We start from the raw sequence: 21,260 nt of genomic DNA, 5'->3' as shown, positions 1-21,260 counted from the left end.
CTGGGTGTCTACCATGCCTCATGTTCCTGATATCCTAAGGCTCTTTGGGGTGCAGTGTGTACATCATGTCTACCCTGCTGTACTAAAGTGTGGGATCTCACAAATGTCCCTGGGGTGGTTACTCATACCATATTTTCCTTTGGTAGGATTAGAGACCTTGGAGTTACTTTCACCAGCTGTTCACCTCCCCTGGAAAACAGTACAGATGTCAGAAGTGACCTTTAGGATTCAATTGTTTTTCAATGGTGCACACCACAAAAAAAAAAAAAAATCATTTAGGGACTCAGATGGTGTTAGTTGCACTGTAACCAGAGTCCTGTTAAAGGAAAGCTAGCTGGGCAAGTTGAACTAAAAATTAAAACAGCATCAGACAGTCCTTTAGTTTAAACTAGCCAATGATGATTGCACATGAACTTGAAAATGAAGAAATCCATAAGCTGAGTTCCCAGTGTAAAAGGCAGCATGTGCCAATAACCCCCATCAATGCCCGGGAGCCTGGGTGACCCTGAACCTTCCCTCCTTCACATCTCTGTCCTGCTGTTTCCCTGGGCCATCACTCCTTAGAGCTATCCATGGCAGAAGGGTTCTGTAGCTGAGCTGTCTAATGGGATAGCCACTAACCATGAGATGCTACTGACCACTTGGGGGTGGCTACTACACAGACGCTGGATTTATGGCTCTTTTTATTTCTCTTGATTGAATGGGCACATGTGGCTAATGGCTACCTATTGGGGCATGGGTTAGAATAAAGGGCAACAGCTAAATGATACCTGATGACTCACGGGTGGTGCTCAAGGACACCCCTGGGTGTACATCACAGTCACCTGGGGAACGACAAGAACAATTCTAATAACGGGAACACCCCCAGAATATGACCCGCTGGCTCAGGAAGGGCCCCGAGCTTGTGTTACTGCCTCTGAATCAGAACAATAAATGAGTCTGCATAAGCAGGGGACTCCAAGAACTGGAGATTGCAGCACTGGTGTGTCCTCTTTGCAGCCCAGTTAAGGGCAGTTGTGAATGGAGGAAACCTCCCCAAGGCCAGTCAGAGCAGGGTGCAGTGAGCCCCGCCTAGCTTTGAATACCAGGGTTGACTCTGAAAGAACATTTGAGGGAGCTGAGAAGATACAGAGAAACAATGGGGGAAAGATCTGGGAAAAAAACAGAGACAGTTGCTAAACATAGCACAGATAATGCTCATAACAAGTAAACAAGCCAATACAGTTACAGAAATTGTACAGAAAGGTCACACCATATGGACGTGTTCCCTGTTGCTATAACAGCTATGGTAAATGTCAAGTCAGCCTATGGAGAGCTTGTTTTGTCTACACACTGCTGACCAGAGCATCAGACTTTTTGATTTTACATCACCACCAGGAGAAAAATATTTACATAGTATACTCCAGGGATTTTTGTAGTGATATACTGTGTACCCTAATAAACTTATCTGGGAATCAGAGGACAGAGCCACCCACTAGATTAGACATAGAGGCCAGACAGTGATGGCACACACCCTTAATCCTATCACTGTGAGTTCAAGGCCACACTGGAAACAGAGCCAGATGTGATGGCACAAAACTTTAATCCCAGGACTTTAGATGTCATGTCTTTGCTTGGGAAGGACACACACCTTTAATCCCAGGAAGTGATGGCAGGAAACAGAAAGGTATATAAGGTATGAGGAAACAGGAACTCGCTCTCTTTGGGCTGAAGATTTCACAGAGGTAAGAATGTGGCTGGCTGTTCTGTTTCTCTAATCTTTCAGCTTTCACCCCAATATCTATCTGGCTCACAGACTTTTTTTTATTAATAAGATCCTTTAGGATTTGTGTTACATTTGTACTTTTGAATTATATTAATATGTTGATGCCGTAAATAGGATTTTATTAATGTAACTTTAAAAAAAGACATTCTTTTATTTTCTTCCCACACTGTATGTTGCCAGTTGACTGTTTCCAATTCACTTTGAAAATAGCAGCTGTACAACTTGAAGGAATGTTTACAAATTAGACTGTTTGTTATCTACTCCTTAATAAAGATTTCAATGTAAAATAATCACTCCTTGACATACAGACATGTGGTGGCATTAATGGAGGTCTCTTATCTCTGAGGGTAATGTCATGATTACAAATAGGTTTACATTTTACAAATTTAAAGTTGGGTGCTGCTTTTTAGGGGTCAGTATACCTCCAGGAACAATGGGGAAGACCCCCTACAGCTTCTTCCTTCTAATTTACTTAGAATTACTAATTTACATTATCCTCCACATAAATTCACCAGCTATCCCAACAGTCTGCGGATCTACACTGTCCAATGCAGCTGCCGCCAGCTACATGTCACTAACTAAAGCTAAATATAATCCAAGTTGAATTACAATGTCAGTGTCTTGGTCACACCATCTCCTTAGCTGCTTGCATCTAGTGGCAATTGAAATGGCCGTAGACTGGAGCACTTCCACCATCACGAAACATTCTATTGGGTGCCGCTACCTTAGATGCCTTGCATATATTTCTGGAGCAGTTTCAGAGACAAAAAGGACGCTGTCATGAACAACATGTTCTCTACCCAATTGTACAGGTGTGGCCATGGTTAGGACACCTCTTCCTGATTATTGTTATTCCATATTCATGGGTTCCCGTAGCAGGTTTTGTTGGTGACATTCACCTACTATCCATTCCTTTCCTGGCCCTGGTAATATCATCATTCCCAGTTTGTTTATCTGGTGAAGACTATGACTAAATGATGCTCACAGATACAACATAAATTCTACATTCTCACCCACCCAAAGGCCTAGACGAAGAGCTGTGCAGTTCACCAGATATCCCCACTATTCCCTGCACGCCTCCTTGACGACCCAGTTGACCATATTAGTCGAGTCATACTACCACCAGAGATTGTCTGGTGTGCATCTCAGCCTGGACCCAAGTGGCAGCTGGGACAATGTTCTATGGAATTTAGTTAACACTTCTTCCGCGGTCTCCATTCCCAGATCTCTTGTCGATGGCGAAGGTCTCCCCCTCTACAGACAAATGTGCTGACCCTGACTGATTTGGCACTGCCGTCTGCAAGTCCCACTGGTGCTGGAAGGCCTCTCTTCTTTTGCCCAGTCACTGGCTGCCAGCTTCCTGAAGCCAGCTCAGGTTTTCTCATTCTTCCCCATGCTCTGCCCCATAGTACTTGCTCAATTACTCTCCCTCTTGGCCTCACAACCGGCTAGCCTCAAGTTCGAGAATCAATATGCCAGATATGACTTACTTAAAAATCTACCCCCACTGCCTTGCTGAGTATGGGTAGCAGATGTCTCCAGGAGTCTGTGGCAGTGCAATGAATTTTTTTCATTGAGATTCACTGCACTGTAATTGGATAGAACCTGTGACTTGGGCATCATGGTCCCAAGCTCTCACCAGCTGAGCTAACCATCTCTGGAAGCTTAAGGTCACAGAGATTGCCTCTTTTTCCATTTTATTCTCTGAAGACAGGATAAATTACCTTGGTTATAGAAGTTGCCCAATAAAGATATTTCAACTCTGAGGTTTGTGGAACAACCTGTACTCAGAGCAGAAGCAGGGTGGGCAATCAGAATGTGCTCCCGATATAGAATCACCTCAGAAGAGAAGTCTGATGATGTCCATGGAACACCTTGCTGGAAACACATACTTTAAACAAAAATCATTGAAATCCTTGCCACTCACTGCCTTATGAAAATGCCATCAAACACAAAGACAGGGCACGTGTTATTATGTCATAACAAGTTTACCTCAATTGTTTAGAAGGCTTCCATTGTTTGTGGAACCTCTTTGATCCTCACTTAATGACTAATTTAGCCTCCAAGAAACAGTCAACACTGATACGGAGACGGGAAATGCTGGTCTTTACCTATACAAATGCAAGCAGTAACCAGAGTGTTGACATGAGTCGTCTATGCTTCAAGTTGGAGCAAAGAGGGGAGAGTGTGTGGAGTGGGTGGTTCCGTGATGGTGCAGTCACTCACACTGGGGCTGTTCTTCTTCAAGTCCAAGTGTATTCAACAAGCATAACCTTAGCACTGAGCCTCTGGTTTCTCCTTCCACATTAATGACAAGCACCTTGAACGAGTGAATTCTGTGATATTTGTGAGCTCCTAAGTTACAGTTAAGGGAGTCATGAATGGTGTGGCTCATGCTTGTAATCCCAGTATTCAGGAAGCTGAAGCTGGAGGATCGCCATAAGTTCAAAGTGGCAATCAAGCTGCTACAAAATAAGAATAAGTTGAGCTACAGGGTAAGACTATGTCTCAAACACTTTTTTCTCTGTCTCTGTCTCTGTGTTCCTCTGTCTCTGTCTCTGTCTCTGTCTCTGTCTCTCTCTCTCTGTCTCTCTCTCTCTGTCTCTCTCTCTCTCTCTCTCTCTCTCTCTCTCTCTCTCTCTCTCTCTCGTGTGTGTGTGTGTGTGTGTGTGTGTGTGTGTGTGTGTGTGTGTGTGTGAAGTAGAGGATAAAGTAAATAATTAACAGTTCTAAAATATACCAGCTACACAGAGTAATGAAAACATACACTATTCTTATGATAAAGTATCTGGTCAATCTTTCTCAAACAATGGTATAAATATTTATATAGATATTTATTTAGAAAGAAAAAGAACAACCATGGAGGAGAGTTTCCTTTTTTTTAGTTATTACATTAGCATGCAAAGGAAAATCTTCACCAGGCATTTTCATATGTACATGCCCCATGTTCTCCCTTGTGCATGTGTACCATGTTTTCGTTATCCATTTGTTGATGAGCATTTAGTCTGGCTCCATAGGCTGACTATTATCAATAATCCAACTCTAAACACCAGTGTACAAATATCACGAGTCTGTTGATGTACAGTCCTTCAAAGATGTATCCAGGAGTGGTACGGCTGGGTCATATATTAGTTCTAGTTTTTGTTTTTTTGAGGATTCTGCATAGTGATTTTCATAAGCACACAACCAGAAGTGAACAAGGGGTCCTCTTGATCTACATCCTCATCAGCACTTGCTGATATTTCTTCCCTCAGATAGATAGATAGATAGATAGATAGATAGATAGATAGATAGATAGATAGATAGATAGATGGATGGATGGATGGATGGATGGATGGATGGACGGACAGACAGACAGACAGATAGATAGATAGATAAATTGATTGATTGATTGATAGACAGAAATGTGTATGCCTTTCTACCCAGAAAGTAAGTTATAAAAGTAAATCCAAAAAAAAATGCAATGTATACAAAGATTTAACCAAGTTAATGCTGTTTAATCATGTTCAATGTTATAAAAGTTAGAAAGTTGGTGAATGTTCAATTATCCAGGAAATAAGCTTTAATATTTCTGTTTTAGGATATTTATGCATCCCTCTATACTCTGTCTTTGAATTATACCCAACTGCATAGAAAAATGTTAAATGAATAGGCCATGTAACCTAAAGTTACAAAATTTCTAAAAATACATGATACATCTGAAATAATTAGATAATATAATTTTAAAAAGCTGTTTATTTTAAACATTACAGAATGAGATGGCTACGACTGTTCTTAAATCTGCAAGACCTTTTGAAGAAATCTGAATTTTTTTTATTGAAATTGATTTTTTTAAAGACCTAACATAAAAGGAGTTACAAAATGTTAATGGGTGGGAAGACAAAATATGAGAAAGATGTCAATCCTCTTCAACTTCATTTATAAATTTAATGCAGTTTCATTAGTGGTTGATTTAAAATTCATTTGAAAGCAAATGTAGCCATAAATAGACAAAACGGATCTGAAGATGAACAAAGTCCCTTTGCAGGATGGTGAAGTCACAGTCATTACAAAGTTATGCTAAACCGTGGGGTGAGCGAAGCCAGAGACAGAGAACCTGCAGAGAAAGCTTTGAGCCATATTGTTCCTGTTGTGATGCAGGTGTCTGCACATGTCAGTGGGAAATGCTGAGCTACTTCCTGAACTCTCGGACAGTCTGGCTGTCCATGTGGGAAAAGGCAAAGGTGTACTCTTTCCTCACACAACACACAAGATGCTCTCCCAGGTGTAGCAAGCAATGAAATCTGAGGTATGCCAAGCTTAAAGACTGCTGAGACAGAACACAGAGAAGTTTATGGTATGTGGGCAGGGAAGGATCTGTGAAATTGATTTCAAAGCATGAACTATGAAGAAAAATTATTATAAATTCCAGAATTTTAAAATATGTTTTTTTCTGTAAGGTGATATCATTAAAAAATAACCTTCAGTGACTTCATTTTCATTAAGCCATTAAAAATATTTTTGTGAATTTTGCTTTTGTTTGATTTTGTTTAGTTTCTTTTTGTTTCAGATGGGGTCTTGCTGTATGGACCAGGCTGACCTTATATCCAATCCAAACCTACAATCCTTCTGCCTCAGTCTCCCAAGTGCTGAGACCTCATAATTATGTTCTTTACTTTCCACTTCAGTATTTTAAACAGTTCCTTTCCTAATGAGGTTAAAATTAACATTAACTATTTCTTTAAGACACTCATGACCAACATGATTTTTTTTTCATAACTAGTTACTCATGTTAACAGGACATTTACTTTCAAAAACCTCCCAAGTTATGTAACCCGCCGGCCATTCTGAAGGGGGCTGTCAAGTTCATAGTTTGGATCTCAACTTCTCTCAATACCCCCATCATTTTTGTCTGCAGCTTTGAAACATCTCATCGTTCTCAATCTTGTGAATTAGAAAACATGGCATTTCTAGCTTAATGCCTCAACTTTAAACATTGATAATTTGTTAATCAGTGTGCGTCTTTTACCTATTTTCAACTGTCTTTTCTTTTCAGGTGAGTGAGTGAGTGTGTGAGTGTATGTGTGTCTGTGAGTGTGTGTGTGTGTGTGTGTGTGTGTGTGTGTGTGTATGTATGTATGTATGTATGTATACACAAAACCAGTGAGAGCTGATTCAGGTTTTCCCAAAAGTTGAAAACCAAGTTAGTCTTCGCATCCTGAGACAGTACTACAGTACCCCGTTCTGAATGAAAAGGTTTGTCCTGCCTCACCTCTCTGCTCCGGTTCTCATGCCTGCTTTCCCAGATTTCTTGTTGCTCCTTAAATCTTTCTACGAGTTTGTGAGTTACCACAAGCTTGGTTCAGTTGATTCTGTAGATTTCCCTGCCCTGATCTTGACACACACAGACACAGACACACACACACACACACACACACACACACACACACATACACACACCCCACACTGGCTTGTATAATCCCTCCTCCCTCTCTTCAACTGGACTTCTGGAGCTCGGTCTGGTGCTTGGTATCCCTGGTGCATGAGTTGACTTTAAGGAGCACATTCTCAACGGTAGGATGCCTTGCTAAACCTTGATGAAGGGAAGAGGGGCTTTGTCCTGCCTCAACTTAATGGATCAGGCTTTGTTGACTCCCATGGAAGGCCTTACACTTTTGGATGAGTAGATGGAGGTAGATGACTTAGGTGGGAAGGGGAACTGTGGTTGGTATGTAAAATAAATTTTAAAAAATTTTAAAAAAATCCTTCTATGATCCAAACATCCAGAAGCAAATGCTTAGAAAAGACTCACATCATACTTATAACACAAAGTTTCCTCTCTTTAATTTAATGGAAAATAAGATTCGACTAGTCTGTGTTTGAGTAAGAGGCCCTAAATCCAGTCCTTCTTCATGGGAGTGGAGCTGGGCACTACCCTAGGGCTTGTTTTATTTCCTTCTGTGACCCTGTCACCTGGAACTTGACTCTGTTTCCCCTACTGTTTAGTTTGAGTAGGTCTAGTGGAATTACCACCAGCTCCTTATGCAGTCTCAAATCAGCCCAATTCTGTAACCAATATTTCTTTGCTAGCATACTTAATGGGACGCCATGCCTGCTGCCATTTTTATTTTTAGTATTGTAAGGACACACACACCGGACCAATCCTCTCAAAGAAGTGAATCTTTATCCAGACCCCTTCCAGTGGCCCCCATCGCTGGGCAGTAGCTGGGTTTCCTTCAACTCGCTCTGTCTTCTCTTACACAAATATTTTAAAGGCCCTCGGATACTCTATTTTATTTAATTTTCTGGTATTCTTAACAACTCTAAGGTTTATGTTACTGGGGACCTTACCGCCTTTTTGTTGGCCTTTTGTTGTTGTTCGCTTTTTAAATTATTTTTCCCATTTCAGGAAACTCTCTCCTCCCTCACCCTGTGTGGCGGGGTGAGGGGCAGAGCGTCAGAAGACAACTGAAGGTCTTGTTTGTTCCTCAGGTGCTTTCCTCCTTTTGAGACACAGTCTCTCACTGGCCTTCTCCACGCAGGCCAGGCTGCAGACCAACAAGTTCCAGGGATCCCCCTGTCTCCACCTCCCATCTTGTATAGTTGGGATTGACACTTTGTGCCATCATGCCCAACCTGGCTCAGACTCAGGTCCTTCTGCTTAGGAAGCAAAGACGTTAACCAGCAGAGCCATTTCCCCAGCCCTCTAAATTCTTTTATTTACACTTTAGTCAAAGAAGTTGCCTAGTCTTGTTGCTCACTCCAACATTTTCCTGGTGGGATCAACTGCAGAATGCGATGCAGATAGACTAAGACATTTTTGGACCCATTACTTCTATTAAAAAGCCCCAAACCAGACATCCCTTTGGAAGTAAATAGTACATCCAAGAGAAACAAATCAACCCCACAGGCATTTGATTTAACATTTAATTTGGGGAGGGCTGGACTGCATAAATGGTGAGCTGAAGTCTTGGACCAAACAGAATAAATTATTCCAAAATCAATTCTTATAAAAGAAAATGCTTAACACATTTTCAGTCTTTCAGCTAATAATGTATTACAACCATATTTAGAGGTGGGTGTGGTGGTGCATGCCTGTAATCCCAGAACCCAGGAGGCTGAGGCAAGAGGTTCACCAGTTTGAGGCCAGCCCAAGTCACATAATTAGACTCTGTCTCAAAATGAAAAGAACAGAGAAGGAAAAGCCACCATATGTGGAGAAAGGAGAACAGAGAAAGAGGGATAAGTGAGTGGAGATGGCATTTCAGCTGAAGAGTTATTCAGCTGCTTGCAGGAAAGAATAACAGCAAGTTCTAGAATCCCCCTGGAGACAAAATAATAAGCATAAAAAAGCATAAGCTGGGGCAAAATAAAAACAGGAATCCAACGGGAAATGTTACGTCCAGAATTTCTCCAATGTCTACAAAAAAAGTGCTGGCTGACAACAAAATTATTCACCTTACCTGTTATTATGAATGTCATTAAAATAATTCAATAATATGTAAGTCTCACTTTGACTTGATTTGAGGAATTGCTCGTTTTATTCCCTAAAATCTGTGTTTCTTTTCATTGATGTAGTTTATTTTATTTACTATGATAGCTATTGAATTTGGCATCCTCTCTCTCTCTGTCTCTATCTCTCTGTCTCTGTGTATGTATATGCGTGTGTGTATACATGCTGCTCTGTGTGCACATGTATGAGGAGGGGTATTGCAAGGCATGTGTGCACACACGCATGCAGAGGCCAGAGGTTAACATCAGCTGTCTTCCGCAACTGCTCTTCTACCTTATTTTTAAAGCATAGCATCTCTCTCTGAAGCTGAAGTTCAGTCATCTAGCTACAATGGCTAGCCAGGAAGCCTCAAAGTGTATCCTGTCTGCACATCCCTAGTGCTGGGATTACAGGGGAAGGGTGGGGAAGGGAGGGTGGGCAGGGGAGGGGAGGAAAGGAGAAGAAACCTTTGGCCGTATTTCTGTGATCAGCATAATGGTCATATATCCAGGGAGTTCTTAGGTACAGACGATGGTAAGTCAGCTCTCCCTCCACTTTTTCTTTATCACTGAAATTCACCACCACCAACAAACACTCACCATTGCTACAGTGTTATGAATGCAACAATGAGCTGCCTCTAGAAATAAAAATTCTATTTGCATTTATAGAATATATAAATATAATTTTATAAATAAATGTATTTTCAAACACCAAGCTGTTAGCTTGGCTGAACTATTTGGTGTATAGAAAGTGATGTTTACAACTCATTCAAGACGGTGCTCAGGAAATGAAGGTATTTGGAGTGCAAAACTGAGTGGTCAACTTTCAGGAGAAGACAAAGGACCCAGAGCCAGATGAGCAGATGCTCAGCTACCCACAACCAGGGTAGGTCAGGGCGGAGAGGACGGCACACCTCCCACTAGCTGAAGGCAAAGTCTATACACAATTAAGTTGAGTAATGAAAAAAAAAATGATTAGCCAGATGAATGCATGCCACAGATTAGGGATGGAGGTGGGGCAGAGGACAGAGGGCAAAGTGAGGTCACGCAGCGGTATGAGCCTAGCACCTTAACACTGTGGCAGAGAGCTGCTTTCACAGGATGCTAGCACAGCCATACATCCTGCAGTGCTCAAACGGCAGGGTATGAAGCTCAGTACCTGTATTAGCACGTGGGATCTGACAGCACACACCACCGTCAGGTCAAGCATATGACAAGAGGATTACAGTGATCCAAAAGGGAAGGGGTGTGGTTTCTGGGGAATCCTAAGCCAGCTCAGGGATGGGAATTGGCAAACAAGTGTATTCCTATTAAGTAAGGTATAACAACTGACTTAAGATTGAAGGTATGTATAAAATAGCAAAATATACTCTGTAACTAAATAACAGATCTGTGCACTACAGCAAAGGCTCTATTCGGAAAGGGGGAGGAAGAACGTGAAAGCAAAAATTAGTTGTGATTCAGAAAGTGGAAAACAATAAAGGCCAAGGATGGAGGAGACTAAACTGTAGGTGCTCCAGAAAAAAATCTGTCTCATTTTATCTGCCATCGATTCCCCAACTGGAACAGAATACAGACTAATTGTATAATAATACTTATTTAATTAGGATTAGAGTATTCAGGAATTGCATTTTACTTGGAGATTTAGATTAATTACAAAAGGTAAAATTTAAGTGTGTTTCACATTAATCACCATACCAACTTATAGGGAGGGCTTACTATGAGCCAAATAAAATACTAAAGGCTGTACATTCTCTTCCACGACCTCATTGAACCAGCCATGATATTGTCACATTGTTGTTCGTATTTGACAAATAATGAAAGAAAGATCTGAAGACATTATGCGTCATGTTCAAGGATATTCCAATTTAAACCCAGATTGAAGGCAAAGATCAGTACCCTACACAAACACTGCTACTTGGTATCCACATATTTATTTGTGATTATTAAGACTCAGTTCACGCTTTGGCCCTCAGAGCACCTTTAAAGGGCAGCTTGTATTTCTGCACAGGTATGTTTTCTACAAGACTGGAGTCTACAAAACAAACCCAGGAGGCTAGGACTTACACTGGTAAGAGCAATCTATCGCCAAGAACATTAGGGAAAAGATGAAACCACAAAGAATAAAGGCCAGTCAGGGGCAGCTCACATGGTCACTGGGAGCAAAGTCAGTACCAGGGAATGAACTGACACATGAGAAAAGTTCTAATCCTAGGCCAGTTGAAATGAAGGTCATCTATTTACACTCTCTCTTTCCACCATCTGATTGTCCAGACTTTGCAGTCTGACCACATTTCCAATTCCCTTGTCTCCCCAACACTTTCACATCTGGATGCTCACTGGGGTCATCTGTAAATGATTTTAGAATAAAAAGTTGGACTAGGCATGGCAGATTTTCCAAACAGAGGTTGAGATGCAGCTCCCTGGTTGAGACCTTCTTTCATCTATGTGAAGCTCTGGGTTCAATCCCAATCATATACCAAAATAATCTAAGTACAACTGTCAACATACAAATATGAAATAAATGTAAAAATTATTAGTCTCATGAATAATCCTTTTAAATGTTAAAAAAAACTAATTGCAATTCAGTATTCTTCTCACTCACTCAGCATAAACTGAGCCAATGGGTTTGGTTCCTCCAGGCTCCACCACCACCACCACCGAATACTTCATAGATCATGCCCTCTGCAGTTCTTACCTCACGACCCCTCTTTAGGGACAGCACATGATTCTGTGGTTTCTAATAAACTGGGCATTAAGTGCATGGACTGGAATGTATGGTAATTACTCAGGAACCTCTTGGCAATCCCCATATTCGACTCTTCCTTCCTCTTTCCAGAAGGCAGAAGCTAGAAAGTTCCAATGGATCCTGAGACTCAAGTCTTAGTCATCATTACTGCACGTCTTGTAGAAAACGATTTAGTTATCTTTTCAAAGTCTTGTCGTCAAACAAACTTTCCCCTTGGAGTCTTGCCTTCAGTGTAACTAAATTGTGGCAACTTCATGACCATCTGCTCACAGTGTTCTCAATGTAGTGAGGACAGCATCAGATTCATTTGCACAACACTCCATTCAGAAGATATCCACACCCATATCATATATATTAATCAAGAGGATAACTGCATCCGTTTCTGCAAGTATTTCCAGTTGTTAGTTATGCCAAGTTTAGCCTGAAACATCAGCGTGATCATTACTGAATGTGTTCTTAGATTTGATAGATAGATAGATGATTGATAGATAGATAGATAAATGGATAGATTGATAGATAGATAGATGATATATACATATATACATATACCCTTTATCTTCACATCACAATCTTTATATTGTCTCTATATTATCTTAAATCATAAAAATACTTTTAAAAAACTTTTTTTTGAGACCAGGTTTCTTTGTGTAGCCTTGGATGTCCTGGAACTTGCTCTATAGACTAGGCTAGCCTCAAACTCAGAGATCCACCTGCCTCTGCCTACCGAGTGCTGTGAATAAAGGCATATACCACCACTGCCTGGCAAAAACATAAACTTTAAGATTTGAAAAATACTTTAGAGATTACTGAGTTCTGCGTCTTCATTTTTCAGAAGAAAATACTCAGTATTAGTTCATTTTTCATTGTAATAAGAAAATACTTAAGTCTGAGAATCATAAAAATAGGTGTATTTAGTCCCCAGATTTGGAAGCTGGAAGTCTAAGACAGAAACATGTCCCCATTGGCTAGCCTCTGGCCATGGCCTCCTGGAGGACAGCATCCTATCATAAGTATGACAAGAGGAACAACAAGGCGAAACAGGAAGCCAGAGAGCAGGAAGGGACAATTTTTTTAAAAAGATATAGTAATAACTGGAGTCCCCCAAAAACTATGTTTAATTCCTTCTGAAGGCAGTTTTCTCTAGGACTTCATCACTCCCCACTAGGCTCCATTTCAGGTTCCCACACAGAAAGCCCCTCCACCAACACATAAGCCTAAAGAGACAAACCATATCAAATTCATAATAGTGAAGAAAAATGAAGTAACATTCCAAAGGTTCCTAGGCAGTAAATGAAGAGCCAGGCACATACTGACCATTAGTTAGGACCCCTAATTCAAAAAGATGGCCTTTGGCCTGAAGGAGTAAATGTCATTTTAAAATTATATTACTATTAGATACTTTAAAAATATCTATCATAATCTCTATATTCCTACACAGTAGTACCGCTTCTATACAAAGAAGCCAAATTCAGTAATCGATGCCTTTGTTGCAGAAGTAGTATCCTATGTCCAGAGTAATTGTTTGTAAGGAACAACTTTGATTTGTGTCAATTAATATCTTATTATGCATGCATCTATCTTTGATGATGACCTATGTCATGATCAGGTCAGCTAAGCCATTCAGCACAATGAAAAACAATCATTGATCCAAGAATGGGCAATCTGCTTTCTCGCCTGAGCAGTTAACTAGCTGTGTGACCTGGATGAGAACAATGGACCGACAAACAATGAGGTGAACTAGATTATCCTTAAGTTCTTTCCCACTCTAAAAACAATTCATTATCCTGGATACAGCCATTGAAACAAAGAGTAAGAGTAAGGAATTTGTTGGGGTCTTCAGTTTATAGAGTTCAAAAGTAGCAATTCATTCATATTATTGCTCCTAAACATGGGTATTTATTAGATTCTACCCATAAAAAGAATAATTATATCATACAAAACATTACTTAATTTTACAAATGAAAGACACAAGGACAAGAAAGAACTTTTCAATGAATCATATTCAGCATTAAGTCACTGCAAGCATTTCTTTTAATGTAGAAGATAAGATATAGCTGTTTGCTCATGGGACTAGAGGGATGTTTCAGCAGTTAAAAGTACTTACTGCTCTTTCAGAAGGCTTATTTTTGGTTCCCAGTACCCACATCAGACTGTTCACAACTGTCTATAACTCCAGCTTCCAGGAACCAAATGCCCTCTGGTCACCCATGCAACATATACATATACACAGAAACACATGCATACACATAAGTAAAAAAAAAAAATAAGTAAGTAAAAAATATATGGCAATTCTTGAAAGTTAAATAAAGAGCCTTTTTCCTTCTCCAAAATCAAAACAACCATTAAATAAGTAGAAAAAAATGTCATCAATGTTTAGAACAGCCAATTATAACTACAATAAGTTTTCATATGCTTTACGATAATCACAAAACAAAAGCCCTATGACGGGCATCAGAAGACAAAAAAGCAAGGATTTAAAGTATACGATTGTAGGAAAATATCATCTAGTCACAAACAATGATAGCAAGAGATGCAAAAGTAGAAATGGTTAAAAAAAAAAGACCAATTAGCAAAATAACATTAGTAAGTTCTACTTCTCAGAATGTAAACGGATACAATTCTCAGATGAAATGACATAGGAAGAGTAATTTTCTCAGTAACAGCACAATGGACAACAAAAGACCAAATATTCAACTCTATGCTACCTTCAAGAGATTCACTGCACCTAGAAGATACAGAGATAGACTGACAGAGTAGGCGTGGACCTTACATAAAAACTAAAGCCACAAGAAAGTAAGGGTAGTTACCTCTAACAAGACTAACTTTAAGTCAAACACTGAAAAGAAAGTTATTCATTATGACAAAATGGTCAATTCATCAAGATAATGTACTAATTGTAAATAAATATACAACCAAAAAAACAAGAACCCAAATACACAAAACAACCATCAATCATAGCTATAATACAAAGGGAACTTTAATATTTAACTTTGAGCAATGGAGACATGATCAAGACAGAAAAATCAGCGAAGCCATCTCAAGCTTGAGCTGCATTTTAGCAACAATGCACCAAAAGGCAAATATGTAATATCTTTCTAACAGTAGCACAATGTACATCCGTCACGTGACAGACAAGAGACGTGCTAGGCCACAGAACAAGTTTCAACAAATTTAGCAAGATTGAAATCACACCTTTTATCTTTCCAACCTCAACAGCATAAAAATAATAATCAGTAGCAGTAGGGATTTTGGAAAAATTCACAAATACATGGAAATTAAACAAATAGTTCTAAATATTCAGTGAGTCAGAATTTTAAAGAGGGGGAAGAAATAAGTTATTAGACCAAAAAGGGGGGAGTACATTCTACCAAAAGTTATGGGGTACAAAAAAAGCAATTTTTAAATAGCCTAATATTATACTTTAGAAAACTAAGCAATAAAGAACTAAGGTCCAGATTAGTAGAAACAGTGAAGCAATTACAGGGCAAAAATATTGGAGGGACTAGAAAAAAATGTTAAAAAATCGATAGAACTAAGAGTTTTTAAGATAGACAATATTAGGTAGACAAAGAAGGACAGGAAACCCAAATAAATAAAAATTTTAAATAGAAGATGAAAAATTATAAATAAATCATAGCAATAAAAGGAGACAGTTAACAAGGACATACCAATAAACCTGAAGAATAAGAAACTGATGAATTCCTAGACACATATAATTATGAAAACTGAATCATAAAAGGTGAACCAATGATGAGTAAGAAGAGTGAAGAGTGAATGAATAACGAAAGGTCCTCCATCAAATCTAAGTTCAGGGCTTAAAAGGTTAACAATCCTCCTCAGACTCTTTAAAACCTGTAAATGTGACATACTACAGTGATATCATAAAGGGAAAATAATATATAATCATTTCAATAGATAAAAAAACTGCCCTTAACCAAGGTTGGCTTCCTTTTCTGATTAAAAACTCCCAAAAAATTTAATAGTGAAGGAATGTATCTCCAAACAGTAAAGGCCATATATCATATACCCACAACAAACATACTCAACAGTGAAAAGTTGAATATTCCTTACCTAAGATTAGGAGCAAAGCAAGGATACTGATTTTTGCCATTTTTATTCATCATAGTGCTGGTGATCCTAACTAGGGCAACTAATTAATAAACTAAAGCACCAGACGTAAAATTATCCCTATTTATACTTTTACATTGTTTTATAGACCAAAAAAAAAAAAACCCTAAATACTATACACAAAAAAGTTAGAAAGAATAAGCAAATTGAGTGCTGTCTCAGGATATAAAATTATCATACAAATATCCAATAGTAAGTTAGGTGCGGTGAGATGTGCCTGTGAACCCAGCACTCAGGAGACTGAGAAAAGAATCAAGGCTCTGCTAACTTGAGCTGCATGGTAAATTCCTGACCAGCCTGGTCTACATAGTCAAATCCTGTCTACAAATATGCAGTAGTGTTTCTATGCCATAACAATGGGGTATCCAAGAAAACAAGTCTATCCAGGATAGCTATAAAAGATAATACGTTTATTCAAAGGAGTAAAAGAGTTGTGTACTGAAAACTAAGTATTAATTAAACCAACGGAGGAAGGTGCTAGTAAATTGAAAGATATTCAAAGTTCGTGGATTAGAAAAATCCATATTGTTAAAATGTCCACAGTAGCCAAAGCGATTTACCGATTTCATGTAATTTGTATCAAAACTTCAAGAATATTTTCAGAAAATACAATAATCCTAAAATTCATGTGTAAACAAAAAGTCCTAAATGTCCAAAGCAATCTTGAACAAACAGAACAAAGCTAGAGCAACATCTGACTGCAAGCTATACTCCAAGGATATTACAATCACAAGAGCAAGGTGATCGCATACAAACAGACACCTGACCAACCAAACAAATAACCCCTAAGCAAAAGAGGAGGTGGAAAGAAAGTAAAAGGCAGATCGGGGAGAAGGGCTGTGGGATGCTGTCTTCTGGACATGGCTATCGTAATCCAGAACGCACAGCAGCTGTGGTTAGCCTGCCCAAGACCTACACACGATCAAGCCAGTCAAGATGGAGAAGTTGATCTCCAAGCCCCACCCCTTACTGAGGAGCTCCTGGCATCGGATAGCTGAAGAGGGAGAATTTTTTATTTTTTCTTTAGGGATGTGGCCACTGACAGATTTCAGTGCCCCACACCTGTGTATATAAGGACAAAATTAACTGTACTTAGTGGGTTGTCAAAATACAAACGAACAAACACAAAAGCCGTGAAGTTGGGAAGGCCACACTGGGAACTTGGAGAGGAGAATGAAGTATAAATATGATCATATTTCACTGTACATATGAAAAGCTCAACAATAAGGAACCTTTTTAAAAAAGAAACAAACAAAAAAAGCAGACTTTGTCATAATGATTACATACTCCAGATATAAAAATTAAACATTTTAAAAAACTTTTCTTGCCTCTTTAACATAGTGGGTTTTTTTTTTATCATACATAAACTTTTATTACCCAGAATAATACAGATATGAAAACATGATAATGGACATTACTGAGCAAACACTTGATAGCTCTCAAAAAAGCTCATGCTCCCATTTACTCCATGAATAAAATCGAGTAACTCTCATGTATATACATATACATATACATATACATATATATATATATATATATCACTTTAAAATAATCTTGAACCTTGGATGACAACAGCGTCATCAAATACTTAAAGATTAGCTCACTGCTTCTACTGTCTCAAATTTCACTGCAAGGCATGATAAAACCCAATCAGAAGAGTTAGTGATTAAACTCTGCTCGTCTATTAACAGGTGGCAATTTCCTCATCCTCAAAATGAGGACATTGGCATCAACTTGTCTTTGGGTCTATTGTGACAAGTCTCTGTAAATCTCTAGTAAAATTAAAGGATAAACCACAAAGCTCATTCATCATGCAGCTGTACACAGTATAGATATCAAAGGGATTTGTTAAGGCATATATGCCTATGCCAGATTTTGACCCTCCAAAGGAATTTGATATGCTAACCTAGTAGACATGTATACCTGCCAATATCTTCCTCTGCCTTGAAAAACATATATATATATATATTAAAGCAGCAAGCAGATGATAAAGTTCTTAGGAAGAGATATAATCACTCACCTTGTGCAGGACTCTGAATTTTTGTAGGGTATTTTTCTATATTGTCATTTGTGGTCTTCAAGACAAACTGGTTGAGTAGAAAATGTTTCTCTCATCTTGCAGCTGAGAACAGAGCTGAGAACAGAGCTGCCTACCAAGTCTGAGGAGGGGCCAGTGTTGGAATCAGGGTTTCACATCTGAAGCCTTCCCCTTTCCACTAACCAAAACTGTCAAACACACAAGAAATAACGTATACCTGGAAATCAAATGGCCTGGGTGATCTGCTGGGTTGGATAAAATCCAGGAGCAACTATCTGATGCTTTGACTCCCATTCTGATGTTTTATAATTTGAACCATCCATCCTTCAACACAGTCAAGCCTCAACACGTCTTCTGGATTTTGATTACCTGCAGATGTTCTCTTTGTATTGTAAGGACGGATAGTGCTGGAAGAGACTAGGGTCTTATTTATAGTCTCCTTACCCACAATACCTTGCATATAAGAAGCCCTAAGCACATAATTATTTAAACAAACTGAGTCCACTCATTGAAAATTTCTTAAACCTCTACTGCATGGCTTGTTTAAGGGCTGAACAGGGCAAAGAAAGAACTCCAAACAGCCAGCCTAGAATTTGTGAACTATAGAGGAATACGGACACCGGGAAGCTTTTAATAATAGTGAGTAGCTCTCCCAGGAGAGCTATGCTGTGCAAGTGAAAACACTAGAATCTAACCCAGCCTGAGGCAACAGGGTAGACCTTCCTAAACAATAGATGTTAGTAGACCTTCCTAAACAATAGATGTTAGTAGACCTTCCTAAACGATAGACACTAAGTAACAAAGAAGGAAGAAAAACCAAGACAGAGAGCTCAGCATAGGCGCTAAGATGAAAAAGCATCCCAATTGCACATCCTAAATGTTGCATCTTCTGGAACCACAGTTCTTAGAACAAATCTGATCGTGATGGGACACTCCTGGGACAGCAGGCATTCTAACATGAAAATTATCTCCCCAGGTAGCTAAATCATGCATGCTTAGATCTTTAGAATAGATCTTTGGTAAGTGTATCAAGCCCTACTCTGAAATCCAATTACTGTTTTGCTACATATGTAGAGATTCAATATCCCGATTGGTATCTAGCCTGGTTAAGAAACTGGATGGTTATGAACATGTTGGATAACGCTGCAAAGATTTATTCAATCATGGGTGTTTTTACAAATACAAATTTTGTAGTTAGCTATAATGGTACTTCCAGTTGTAAATTAAGTCTTTAACGGAAGAGAAGTTGATACATATGGTGCCATGAGGTCATGTGTGGTACCCTGTGCAATAAATTATAATGATTTACAAAAAGTACTTTATATGGGTCATTAAAATGAGATGTTCTCACAGGCTATGTTTTTTATGATAAAACACATCTCAAAGCATATGTATATAAATAGAAACAGCCAGGAAGACACACATTCTCAGTGTGTATAGACAGACCCTGAGCAGTTGACTGGGGACCCTAAAAAGACACTGCTAAATATTGAATTGTATGCCTGCAGAATCTGTACTCTGACGCCCCAACCCCCAGGACCTTAGAGTGTATCTGTCACTGAAAACAGGGCATTTGAAGAGCAAATTAAACTTAAACAAGGTCATAAGGATAAGTCCCTAATCCGGTATAACTGGTGTCCTCGCAAAAAGAGGAAGAGAGTGTGTGGGCAGAGAGAAGGTCATATGAGGACGGGGGGGGGGGGGGGGGTGGCATGATGCGAGCCAAGGGGAGGCACCAGGAGAAACCACAGCTGCCAAACAGGCTGAAGGCTTCCAGCCACCAGTACCAGGACAAGGCTGATTTCTACTGTTAAGCCATCTGATCTGTAGTGTTTTCTTACAGCAGGTTGTAAGTAGTGAATTTTACCCCCAAAAGGAAAAGTTATGTATCGAAATTCTAGCATCCAAAATGATATTTGGAACAGGTCCTTCATGGAGATAATTAAGATTAAATGACGTCAGGACTGAAGAGATAATGACTCAGACGTTAAGGGCACTGACTACCCTTTCAGAGGACCCAGGTTCAATTCCTGCCCACCCCATGGAGGCTCACAACCATCTGTACCTCCAACTCCAGATGATCAGGTGACATTTTCTGACCTCCACTACCAGGCATGCAAGTGAAGCACAGATAATATATTTAAGCAAAGTACCCACACACAAAAAATAAAATTAAAATTAAAAATTGTTTTTAAAAAGATTAAATGAAGTCAGAAAGGTAGGCCCCTAACCCAACAGGACTGCTGTCCTTCTAAGAAAGAGAATTATGGGGGCAGAGAAAATGTTATATGAAGACACCTCAGGCCTAGAAGAGAGGCCTACACCAGAAACCAAATTCTCCAGCATGTGAACCTTAGACTTGCAGCTTCCGGTATCATGAGAAAGTTAATTTTTGTCATTTAAAATACCCAGTGGGTAGCATTTTGTTATAGCAGCCCCAGAACACTAACACAGACATACATTTTGCATTGTACAAGTATGTGCTGACACAGACTGGCCCAACATAGGCAAATGATCTACGTTTCTATCTGAAAGCAGAAGCCTTGCAGTATGCCTTTATAAACTGGAATTCCTGTTAGACTGAAGATGAGGGGCATCATTTAGATTTCTGCAGCCAGGATGGCTCTGTCTGTATAATAATTAGGATTTTAAAAAAAGAATAGTTTTTAGGAAGGGGCTCAATGTATGAGTGCCATAACATTTTTTTCAAAATGCTCTGGACATATTCAAAATGATCCTTTCACCTTTCAGAGAGAATGAATCCCTGGCTCAAACTATTTGCAGTTATCCAAGGAGAAACGTGGACTCTCCTGTTACTACCTGAAATGTTCTCCACGAAGCTGTCACATTCCTGTCACTTATCAAGTTACCACAGGAAGCTTCTTGAGAGTTTAATTAAGCCTGACTAATTTTCCAACAGTACAAAGAAAGACAAATTCCTTAAATATTGAATCCATTTACGATCCAAAGTGTCATTTTCTAAAATGTGACTGCTCAATTCTAAGAATTAATTACCCTCTGAATTCAAGTTGCTTTTACAGGCATTTGAGGCATATAGTCATATCTCACACAGAGCATAAACTCAACATTTCAATAACTAAAGAGACTAT

General features: G+C 39.2%; 1 pseudogene; it reads right to left on the bottom strand.

Annotated features, from left to right (window-relative positions):
* LOC131918386 (estrogen receptor-like) overlaps positions 1-21,260 on the bottom strand; it is a 230,387-nt pseudogene that overhangs the window by 136,292 nt on the left and 72,835 nt on the right.

Source organism: Peromyscus eremicus, chromosome 8b (genome assembly GCF_949786415.1).
Source record: "Peromyscus eremicus chromosome 8b, PerEre_H2_v1, whole genome shotgun sequence".
Taxonomy (NCBI): domain Eukaryota; kingdom Metazoa; phylum Chordata; class Mammalia; order Rodentia; family Cricetidae; genus Peromyscus; species Peromyscus eremicus.
The sequence above is the reverse complement of the archived record's forward strand: the minus strand, read 5'-3'. Positions and strand labels throughout refer to the sequence as shown.